Consider the following 12789-nt stretch of genomic DNA (forward strand, 5'->3'; position numbering starts at 1 on the left):
ATAGAGCTATTTTTGCTCATCTAACAAAAACTTTTTTCAATACAGTGTGATACTAGACTTTCTACCTCTACCTACCATGTCATGATATATTAAAATACAAAGTTAATCTTGTAAAATTGTTACCAAGGGACAATTGGACAGGAGAGAATGGAGAGGTGAGATGAGTAGGGGTTCTTTTTAAAAGTCAAAACATGGATCATTGCTCCTGATTTACGATTCAGATCTCTGAGGCTGGAGAAGGTTAAGTAGTAAAATGCAGTACATAGCCAGTAAATGCAGGAATGCGGGGGTGGATGAAGCCCACATTTTTTCATCATATGTACCCATCTACTTAAGAAACCTTACTACAAACTCCCTACTCTGAATCACTAGAACTATCAATATTCCTTCCTTCACAACATTCATTTGACAGTGAGACATATCAATCCATATGGAAATACTGACCAAAAACAGTGAATTCTGTCAGGATTAAATATTGTCACAGAGCAGATCGATGTGATTTATGGTGGAAAAAGGAAAGTCATTAATCAGATTCATTTCCATTTAAAAGATTACATGTATGGCCAACGTGTCTATTCTCTCCTTATTTAATTATACTCCCGACATATTTGGCAACATCTTACTTGTTATCTTCTCAAAGGTGGTAAAGCATTTGGGTTACAGCTTTGCTGCCTTTTTAAAAGAGTATTTCTCTGGCAGGCATTAGATACGGAAGGATTTCTGGATGCTAGAGACATTACAGTTAACTAATGAATTACTTTCATCTTTGCCATGAAGGTGAGCGCTGCAACATTTGAACATGTTTTGTTAAAACATTCGGAAGCTGTGATGCTTATCTAACCTGAATGTGGATAGACTGAAGCTAGGATATGCTGAAATACTGAGTGCACTATCATTATATATGTATATAACATTATATATCATTATATAACATTGGGATTGGTCAAGTAACTGAGGCATGACAATGCAATAAACAAATGTAGGGTTAGGACATTTAATCGTTGTATGCATTTCAAAAACTCACTTTTAATATCTAGAGTGACAAGCTATCAAAAATATGATGCGGAGGATGGAACAGATTTTCAGGAATAAACTGCAAATTAAACACTTTGAGAGATTATGGTGACAGTATTAAAATTCCTCAGAAATCTGAAAAACAGTTCTATCATATGACCTATCCTTCCCACTGCTGATAATCTACCCTCAGGAAATGAAATCAGCATATGATAGAGTTATTTGTACATCCATGTATATATCAATTCAATTCACAATACAGAATCAACCCTGATGCTGACTGTATAAAGAAAATATACTATGTATACACAATGGGATACTACTCAGTCCCCCAAAAATAAAATTATATCTTTGTAACAACATGGATGCAACTGAAAAACATTCTCAAAATGATAAACATCATAGGTTTTCCTTGATCTGTGATAGTACCCCAGAGTACCAAAAACATAATCTATATGAAAGAGATTGACAGTTTTGAGAGTTGATTATTGTTTACACCCCTTCTCTATACTTCTAAAGAATATTTTTTTCTATTTGCTTTGTGTTACGACAAACAAAAAAAAAAAAACAGATAAGGGAGGAGGAGGAGTGTAGCGGATATAGAAGGAGGGAGGGTAGGGCAGGAAGGTCCACTGTGCTCCTAAGTCTAGACTGTGAGATATATGAAGATGTTTGCCTTTATATAAATAAAATAATCTAAAATATTAAAAAAATTGGGGGGAGAATGAGTGATAGGTGCTAGGAAAACTTTATACCTGGTATGGATGATATTCAAGAGGAGGAAAAGCTTTCATGTGGTGTTTATTTTTGTGATCTTACGAAGAATGTAGTGATAATAGCAAGCTTTTTCAGAACTATTTAGGAAAGATCTTTGAAAACACATACAAGTTTATTCTGATGAAATGCTCTTTTTTTTTAATGCTCTTTTTTTTTGACTCTGTAAATGGAATGAACCTTCTGCAGGCTCTCTTGCTTTAACAGTTAGCACTGTTTCTACCACACACATTTTTAAAAGTGTTATGAGTCATGACTAATTTGCTGCCACTCAAAATGCTTTTGTGGAAAATACAGTTCATGGTTTTAAGAATTGTGAAAAAGTTTCTCTGATAATGTCCTCAGAGAGAAACTAAGGAAAAAGGCTAGATATTCATAAGCCAGGCAATGTTTAATATTTATCTGGGGAACAGTAAAGGGTAGATAAACATTTCACATCTCAGAACAATTAAATCTGATTTTCTGGAGGTAGGCCATGGACATTTTAAGAGTTTTCGGCTGATTCAAATGTGTAACCAGAGCTGAAAACTAACAGACAACAAAGTCAGGCCACCAACACGTTCACAAATGAAAATCAGGATTTACTTTGAGGTGGTTACATATAAATTCACTTTCAAGTACCAAAAAAAGGATTTGTGTATGTTGGTTTCACTTGTAAAAATTCATTTTGGTTAAATTTTATTTCTATTTATTTATAGAAAGCTAAAATTTCAGTTCAAAGAGATTTTCATGGGTGAGCTTGTTCAGCAGAAGTAGATCTTAACTGCAGAAGACATTAAATGCAATAGGGGAGATTGAGCACATCTGTAACTGTTATAGAATAAAACAACAACATACATTATCTACTAATGAAGAGCAGGGTAAAATGTTCCAATATCATTATTATATCATATTCTCAGTATAAAAAAACTTGACAAATCTAGAAATAATAGCATAAATGTTTTACAAAATTGAAAGAAAATTTTAGAAGATTAGAAGCAAAAATAATTACATTTCATTTTGGTATCGAATGGCTGTTCATTACAAATCCTCTTTAGTATTTAAATTTTAAACTGTACAATAAATACTTTTTGAGCTCAGAATATAATATTCATCCAGCAAATATTAATGAATGAATAAATACATTTTATGTTTTTTGTTTAAAAAGACTTTTAGATTTAAGGAATGCAGTTTGATTTGGAGAAAGGATAAGAATAGTATGGAAATTAACTCACCCAAGCAGAAATCACTGAGATCAGCAAAGGAACACCTTAGCACAGACTCTTTCTTATTCTCTTCAGTGTTAACTGAAAAATAATAAGGCAATTCACAGCTTGGAAAGCAAAACAGAAAAAATGACCAGGGCGAATGATGTCCGAACAATGGCTGAACATGCAGCTGTCAGAATAACAGGGGAAGCAACATCTAATACTAGTACCTTCCTCCTCTTGAACAATTGGCCTCTTTCTTTTTGGGTAAAGCTATGAGCTGACTATTAATGATACCTAGTGACATTTCAATATCATTGAATTAATATGATTGGTATTTTCAATTTAATCCAGAAACAGAAGTAGCCCAATTTTGTAAGAAAAAGAGCTGAAAGGGTGAGAAGGTACAAAGTTATCTGATTCATTGCAAGGCAAGGAGCATGGTTGTATTTGAGTCTTGATGTTTGTGAAAAGGGGCTGAATAAAGTTATAATCGTGTGTTGCATGTAAACAGATATATGTAGAAGATGTCTAAATTCACCTAGACTGTTTCTTTTACGTGAAATCTAGTAGGTTTGTCGCTGAATTTCAGTCCTTACAGGTCAACATTGACTTACCTACGATCATCCAACCCAATGCTGTTGCTACAACCAAATTGTCACTGCTTTACAGGCAGTATTAAAATCTTCCATTTGCTGTTTTTAATAGACTTTCATTGGTGACATTGTATCCTCAAATACTGACTATAAATTTTCACCAATAATAGTATTTATTCTCCTGTAAAACGTATGCAATGATGAAAGGAGCCCATGATTCATCTGGCTGAGTCTACCTTCCACTGCAAACCAGCAATGAGAGATCCAGATTGAAGGAAAGAAGGTATCTGACCAACAGATGCTAGTTGTGTGACAGACACAGTTTTTTGATCTCTGACAGTTTAATTCCTGAAGAGCTCTATAAATTCTAGTTATAATGGTAAAAGAAAGACAAGGTTTTTTGAGACTATTAACTCTTTAGAGGCAGAAAAAGAACACGGAGATTGGTGCTTACCTTGCTGGGCTTTTTCAGCAGAAATTAAAGTGACAGATGTGGGAGGCTGAGATTCACTTTCCATAGACTGGAACAGGGAGGTGGACTGGCTCAAGCTCTTTGAGTAAGCGTAGCTCTGGGCAAGACAAGGCAGGGATCGCCGAGATGGTTTTAATGATGTTTCTTTTGTTATCTCACTCTTGCTTACATTCATACCTGCAAATCCAAAATGACAAACTTTTGCAATGACATAATAAGCAGAGTTTAAAAAAATGATTTCAAATCGCGTAATCACCAAATTCAGGTACACTTTAAAAATCCAGTTAGTAACTAGAGTAATTGAGTTAGTTTTGTTTCAAGCTAATCAGGCAAAGTGAGATTGCTGTCAAATAGTACTGAGAAAAAATAGGTTCCTTCCTACTTAGAGTTCATCTTTTTTGTTTTTCTTTCTTTTTTACATTTGTTTTAGGGGAAGATAAATGGATGCTTAAGTCCATGAGGGAATTGAAGTAAACAAATGATTTTGGGCATAAACCATGCCAACTGGGTTTTTAAAACATGTCTTTTTTCTATTTATTTGGAAATTAGAGTTACATAGAGAGGGAAAGCAACTTGCTATAACATGGGACGGGCATTGTCCTTGCTTTTAATTGCCTCTTTCAGGTCAATCTTCTTCACCCCTCCTCTCTAAAAACAAAACAAAAAAATTACATTATTGCAACTAGAGAACTACCCAACTCTCCCTTTGCTGTCATTTCAATTTACCACTTCAGGTTGGCTCCTACCCATCTGTGAGAAAGGCTGTTGCCTCTCAGCCTATTCCCTCTTACTCATTTCTATTTACTCCTCATTCTCATCTGCACTGTATGTTCTTGTACTGATTTAATTTGTGTTGGAATACATTGTTCGAACTTCTATTTGTCAGAACACCCCTTTCCCAGGATGCCAAATTTTATGCATAACAAGTTACATATAGAATTTTTTAGAGATGCCAAAACTCCCCAGGTGATCGAACCCCTCGTTAAAGGAGATACCTGGAGTGTTCTGTGCTCTCTATCAGAGACAAAGTCAAGGTGCCGAAAGTGCTCTCTCTCTACTTCCCTTCTAACGCCCCTTTAGTTGGGCCCACTCCAGGCCCATGCCCATGTGTTTGCATGTTTGTTTTCTCTCCCTCTAAGTAAACTTTATCAGTTTGTGTATCATCTCTTCACATGTACTTAGAATGTTTTTCTGGTAGAAAGCATGGTGGAAATAAGAGTTCAGATCCAATTGTTGCCACGTCACATTGATTTCAGAATGTGGTTTCAAAGAAGAGCAATTTCTACATTTCCCTTTCCCAAAATATTTTCATTTAAGAGATTGTTTTATTATCATTAGGTGAAAGCTATCACATTGGTATATTCTATAAACTGACTTGAGATGAGTCAAGCTTAATTATGATGTCAACCCTGTTTGAGTCATTTGTTACATTCTCGTTTCTACCTATTCATTCTACATACATTAATCAAACATTGCCTCTAGCAAGTTTTAAAAGTATTTTGTAGCCATGTATCCAACTAATTTTCTAATGAGGTTAACACAACATATTCTTCCTCAGTTATTTATCTCTTCTTATTATTTTAAAATAAAGGGCACACAACTGGGCAGTTAGACAGCACAGCAATTGTTACTCCAGGACATCATAACTTCTGAAATTATGGATTTGAATCTTGACATCCTATTACACTTAAAATGTTTAATTAGTATTTCTTCTAAAATATTTTAGACAATGCCAAAACAAATAAAAGAAAATTCATTTCACAATTAATTCCTAACAAGTTTTCTGGAAGTTATTGAAATCAACATTTTGCAAATGTGTAAGTTGATTTCAAAAAGCATTATACACCCATCAAAATAGTTTTGTCTTTTAATTACATTTTCCATGAATGTTGTGGAGTATATTTGTAGTTCATCTACACTACTCTTAATCTTCCACACTTGGTCTTTGGAAATAGACGTCCTTCTACTTTAGTCTAAAGATACTGGAAAGCTATCATAGCATAGTTGGGTCATTTTTTTTTCATGCAAAAGATAGCTAGCAATTCAATGATTTAAAACAATATTATTTCAGAACTTCTGGAGGTCAAAAGATGTCAAGGTCTGAATTAGAATGAATAAGATTATGAAATACTAATAAGATTATGAAATACTAATAAGATTATGAATTACTAAGATTACCTATAGAAATATTTGAAGAACAGTGTCCCTCGTGTTCAAAAGACTAGATGCTTGAATAAGGATTTACTAGAACAATGTCTAAGCAGTGAAAAAGTCAAGAAGTAGTATTTTTTCTTCCTTGCGTAAACTCAAATATGAAGACAGTAATAAACTATCATAACAACACTATGTTGGAACATGATGGAAACTTACAAACTGACGATTTTTTTTTAATTGAAATCATAAGAAAGAAGACTTTTTTCTATGTCATTATATTCTTTTGCATTTTGGTTTCTTTGTAGACACCAACAGCAGACAGCTGGGTTGCCGCCAACATCATAAATAACGTGGGAAAAGTGCCAAAACTTTATAAATGATCGTTAAATGTAAACAACATCTATGAAACCTCAAGTTGTATTTTCTAGCCTATGTATCACAGGCATCTTTTATACCAACGGCCAGAGTAGATTTATTTGGAGAAAGACAGGTAGCCCTTCTTGTAGAATCACAGATAGTGGCCACCCATCAGTTCTTCCTCTCACAACGTATATCTAGAATCCATAGCTTTATATCTACTTCTGTTTTGAAATCCAAAACAGCTCCCCCAATGGAAAGAATTTGTTACTTTCAGGATTATGATTCTCAATATGACTTTTGTATAAATTTTGCTGAAAGCAAAAATTCAAGAAAAGTTTATTTATCAACAAGTTCACATTTCCCTTGACAAGGTCCACGGGTGTCAAGTTTAAGAAAAAATAGTTGTTTTTGCTAGTACCAACATGACAGAATTCAAAAACTAGTCAAATGACTTGCATCTCTTTGTCAGTACTATAAATCAAGTCCTGGAAATGAAATTTCTGAATATCTTGCAGCTATTTTTTCTGAAAACTATATTGGTGCCACTCACCAAACTCAATAAATTGTGTGTGTGTGTACGTGTGTGTGCATGTGTGTGAAAACTCTTTATCATCCTTTCCTGTCTCATGGGAGGGGATTCCCAGTAAGAGCAAATCTCGGGTTTAGCGTAGGATATGACATTGAACATTTTACAGTGCTTCTAGAAAGCTGAGAAGTTAAAATATTTACACCACTGTCAAGAGGAGTATGGAAGAATAATGATAACTATTCCACTCTGAGGCAGATAAAATTGACCTATGGAGTTTAGCTGTGCCGTAATTTGCAATGCAGGGATAAATGTGCTTTACATGCTGTCCCAGACTGCCAGGTTCTGAAAACTCACACAGCATCTCACAGCTTCATAGTGGCATTCTGAAATCCTAAAATTCTGGTTCAATCCCTTCCAGTGACACAGTGTTATCTGTAAAACCTAGGAAGTTAATTAATAAAGACTTTGATGATGCATAGAGTATTAAACCAAATACATTGTAACGAACTAAGTAAACCAAATTGGAGAACAATGTGTTCAACAATTTTAGCCTATCATGATTATTTGTAACCATGGAACTTCCCACTTCTTGCCACCTGCTGCTGTGTGCTTACTCAAGAGTTTCTCCATGCAGTGCCAAAATGTGAAAATTTGTACATCTGCTTTTAGACACTTTTAAGTTTTTTAACTGAAAGCTAGTTTAAAACCTTAAGAATGAGAATTTTTTTTTTACTAATTCTAGAAGAATAAATAAAATAGCTATTTTTTCAAAGACATTTTGTTGCTCTTTTTAAATTTTAAAAAGACAGTTCACTTAAATGACAAATAGTAAAGATAGAATATTCTGTTATTAATATTTAACTATTTCCATTACTAGTAGCTAATTTCCACCCATTATTGGCCACCTAAACTTTTCAGATATATTTATTTTTTTAGGAAGGAATGGCTCGAGTTTTAGTTAATATAATTTGAGCTTTCAGGTTTTAAAATATTGGAATTATCACAGCTTTATCATGAAGCAAATTATGCTATTTTTTCAAAGTTCTAACTTTAATAAAATCAAAACTATTTAGGAAAAGTGTATATTATTCAACAAATGATTAATGCAATTGATTTCTTTTCATTTACTATTTTACATAGAAGAAAACTCACCTTTTAAAACAAATAAATTCAGCGCATACATGTTTCTACAATCACACCATACATAGGAAAACTTACGCTATCCTGAAGAATTTAATTTCCCTATCCATTTGGGTCCAGGTTCTCCCTTCAACCTAAACTTACGATAATTAATTACTTATTCTTTACATCTACATTCTCATTTTTTCTGGAGTTTATAAAATTATTTGACTTGTTAACCTAACAAAAGGCATTCAAGAAGTATGCTTTAAACAGTGTAAGAATTTGTTTCTCCTTGTAACTCAGTAGTATTTCCATTGTGAGAATGTCCATTCTTTCATTGCATGATAACTGTGTTGTGCTGAGGTACTTTTAAAAAAACTTATTACAATAGTTATACCCCAGGCAGCCATATCTAGAAGTTGTTGTCAAGAGTAACGTCAAGGGATCTTTGGTAAAATTTTTGGTTTGATTTTTATTTGGAGGGAGGGAGAAAGAATCATCTCCACACTGGTTCATTCACCAAATGCTCATGGCTGAGATTAGGCAAGGCCAAACCCAGGAGCCTGACTTTCAGTCTGGAGTTTCCATGTGGACATCAGGCCCGTAAGTACTTTAGCCATTAACTGCTGTTTCGGAAGATGAGCATTAGTAGATAGCTGAGTTTGAAAATGAGTCAGAACTTGAACTAGACACTCTGATACAGGATGCTGGCACCCTGAGCAGTCTTACTCTCACACCAGACATTCCACCAGAGGAGTTTTACCCTCTATTTTCTTTTAAGAACTTTTAAAGATTTTCATTTTACTTTTGCATACAGAAATCACTGCCTGCCACAATGTTTTAAACATTTTACTGTATTTCTGAGGTTTTACCATTTGTATTATGTGTATTATCTATTTTGGAGTTTCTACATACACTATGTGTCAAAAATAATTTTCAAACATAGTTTTCTGTTAGCACAAGATGTTCAAACATTGTCCCTTTCTCCATTCAGTTGATGTATAACCTTTACCTAAAAATGAGTTGTCTATATTTCTGTGGGTCTCTTTCAGATTTTTCTATTTTGTTGCATTGGCAATGCTGATCAGGTCACATTTGCCTATTCTAGATTTACAGAACATATTAAAGTTACACAATGTGACTTCAGTTTTGATCTTTTTGCTGTTGTGGTTATTTTAAATTTTTACCTACTCTTTTTCTACAAAGAGCAATATTTATTTCTTCCTTTTCCATTAAGTTCCTTGTATTTCCTTTTATATTTCCATTGCATTTTTAGGACTTCTCTCGCAACACAGAAAAAAAATCTTCTGTTACATTTGTGATATTCTCTTCAGTGAATCAATCACATTTTTTTATCTGGGTTGTTTTCTAAGGTATGGCTATTTATTAGCACTCTTTTCCCTTAGAATGTCAGCTACTTACAGTCTAGCACCACAACTTGCTTATCTTTAGTTTCTGAAATAGGGATTCCATGCTTTGCAAAGATCACAAAGCTACACATGAAAGAAGGAAATATTTGAATCCTTGCCTTTCCTATGACATTTTACACATCTCTATTTTTCTCACAAAGTTAGAGGAACTATCTCCACTACTTCAGCAAATTACTAAAGCTTACAACAATATTATTTACCCTATAATCCTACATCTACGCCCTGCCAAATATCCAGTAATCTTATAACCCAGAACAACAACAACAAAAATAAACCACTGCAATTGTTAGTGAAACTCTGGGTGCATAGACTACTCATCTGTCAACACTGTGAATTTCAGCTCTGTAATTTTGCTTAGATTATTCCATTTCCCTTCTATAATACTGTCAACAGCTCTCCCAGGATAGCCTACTTCATATTAACTTAGCTCCAGCTGTGAAGAACTTGCTTTTATAGGGCAAAATTTTACCTGCATATGATTCCAATCATTGGGCCTTGTTCTTTCCTGCAGAAAATTGCAAAATGATTATGCTCTTTCTTCAAATATTTGCAGACAGCTTTCATTTCAGTATCAAGATCACACATTCTTCTTCTCACTTAAGTTTTTATTTCCATGAACTGTTTTGTGGAATATTTACAAACTGTATCAAATCTCTTGGATTTAGAATTCAGAATAACCTATTTTTAGTTTACCTGATTTACGAACTGCTCATTACATGAGCTCTTCATATTACAAAAGAAGCAGATTACTTATGGCTATTTAAGACAAGCTTTTTCTTAATTTTTAAAATTTACATAAATGGAAAAAATTCATGCTTTAAATATGCGTAGTTTCGGTCTCTAGTTGGGGTCATGTGATTGAAAATGGTAGAATTTAATTCTTTTTAATGGGTGAATAGTATTCCATGGAGTAGATATACCACAGTTTCTGTATCTACTCCTCTTTTGATGGTCATCTGTGTTGTTTCCATACCTTTACTACTGTAGATTATACTGCTGTAAATATAGAATTTTAGATTCCTTTTTCATATAAGGACAAATAGCAAATGTTCTCTCTGATATAAAGCAACCTTCATGCAAAATATAAGACCAATAGCTCTTTCAATATTGTTTTTGCTACATCCCATGGGTTTGGAGAGAGAAAGATCTTCCATCCATCTGATGATTCACTCCCCAAGCGGCTGCAACAGTTAGAGTTCAGGCAATCTGAAGCCAGAAGCCACGAGCTTCTTCTGGGTCTCCCACACGGGTGCAGGGTCCCAAAGCTTTGGGCTGTCCTTGACTGCTTTCCCAGGCCACAAGCAGGAAGCTGGATGGGAAGCAGGGCTGCCGGGAACCGGCACTTATATGGGATCCCAGGTATGCAAGGCAAGGACTTTAACCACTACGCTGTCGTGCCGGGCCCATTTTCATTTCTTTAAAAAAAGTTTTTTTTTCTTATTAACTTCTTCACTGATTCATAGATCTTACAGTAGCACTGGTTTCTTCAAGAGGGTTATTTTTATTGCTTCAGTGACACATTGGTCATTGAGTAGCATGTTATTTAACTTCATGTTGTTACAAATTTCCTATTTTTTCCCTGTTGTTGATTGTTTTATGGCTTTTCATTTAATGGGATGTATAGCAACTGTGTAATAAAGACTACCACATCCAGATGTGAAGACTCAATGCAGTATGTATCTCTACTTCCAGACAAAGATGGACTTCCAATGAAACTGTTAAATACATCTTAACAATAAGATGCTGGACTCTCTGCCACTGCTTGTACTTACAATGTTTGGATACACTTAAATAGCAGAATGACAGACTTATGACTGGTTGTGAAGGACTATACTACTGTAATAATACTGGGGAACTCAGTGGGTGGGAGAGGGGATTTGGAGAGAGGGGAAGGGAAATTCCAGACTCTATGGAACTAAATCATAAAATAATGAAAAAATTAATAAAAATTTAAAAAATACCAAAGTTGTTATTGGGACTTCTGGGAGCGGGGAGAAAGGGAAATTCCAGACAGAACTAAATCATAAAATAATTTTTAAAAAATTTGAAAAATACCAAAGTTGTTACTGGGACTTCTGGGAAGATTTAACTATGAAAATAAATAAATGCATCAATGAATGAATGATTGAATAAACAAACAAATAAATAAACATAGTTTTAAAAACAGATTTTCTTTGATTCCTGGTACTCTCATCTCTATTACATCCGTTGTGAAATTAAACGTATATGTTTACCTTTTGCATTTTTGTGTTTTGTTTTGCATTTTGGATGGAGAGTCTCTTACATTACAGCAAACAGGAGTCAAGATTGCAGCTGATGACCTATTTTACTACTGAATACAGGGGACAACGTGGAGGGAGAGAGAAGGGACTGGAGGGAATGAGAGGGAGGAAACCCCATGGCTGCAAAACTGTGAAACGGAAGAAGGAAGGAAGGAAGGAAGGAAGGAAGGAAGGAAGGAAGGAAAGAAAGAAAGAAAGAAAGAAAGAAAGAAAGAAAGAAAGAAAGAAAGAAAGAAAGAAAGAGAAAGAAAGGAAGAAAAAGAAAGATGGATTTACAAAAAAAAAACAGTGAAAAAATTGGGCGGAGGGTGCAATATGGTTTAATGGCTAAATCCTCATCTTGCAAACTGCTACGATCTCATATGAATGCCTGTTCATGTCCTGGTTGCTCCACTTCCCATCCTGCTGCCTGTGTGTAGCCTAGGAAAGCAGCAGAGGATGACCTAAAGTCTTGTGACCGTGCACCCACATGGGAGACCTGAAAGAAGCTCCTGGCTCATGGATTTGGATCAGCTCAGCTTCAGCAGTTGCAGCCACACAGGGAGTGAACCAGTGAGTAGGAGACCTTTCCATCTGTCTCTTCTTTTCTCTGTAAATCTGATGTGCCTTTCCAATAAATAAATAAATAAATATACATACATATATAGTATATATTTTGTGTGTATATATATAAAATGTATATATTTATGTGTATATATAGTGTATATATTTTGTGTGTGTATCTATAGTGTATATATTTTGCATGTGTGTGTGTGTGTATATATATATATATATATATATATATATATTTCTGTTTTTTCAGCCCCCAGCCCTCTCAGTTGCTGTATCAACAGTGTCTCTCACAGGCTGTGTGTTTCTGGATAGGTGTG

General features: G+C 34.5%; 1 protein-coding gene across 1 annotated transcript in view; it reads right to left on the reverse strand.

Moving 5' to 3' along the window:
• The window catches only part of ANO3 (anoctamin 3), a 166121-nt gene extending 163047 nt beyond the window's left edge, over window positions 1-3074 (reverse strand). The window contains exon 1 of the mRNA XM_004585446.4: window positions 3003-3074. The gene's annotated coding sequence lies outside the window, so the exon portion shown is untranslated. The remainder of the gene's footprint in view (window positions 1-3002) is intronic.
• Between the last annotated feature and the right edge of the window lie 9715 nt (window positions 3075-12789).

This window comes from Ochotona princeps, chromosome 4, assembly GCF_030435755.1.
Source record: "Ochotona princeps isolate mOchPri1 chromosome 4, mOchPri1.hap1, whole genome shotgun sequence".
Taxonomy (NCBI): domain Eukaryota; kingdom Metazoa; phylum Chordata; class Mammalia; order Lagomorpha; family Ochotonidae; genus Ochotona; species Ochotona princeps.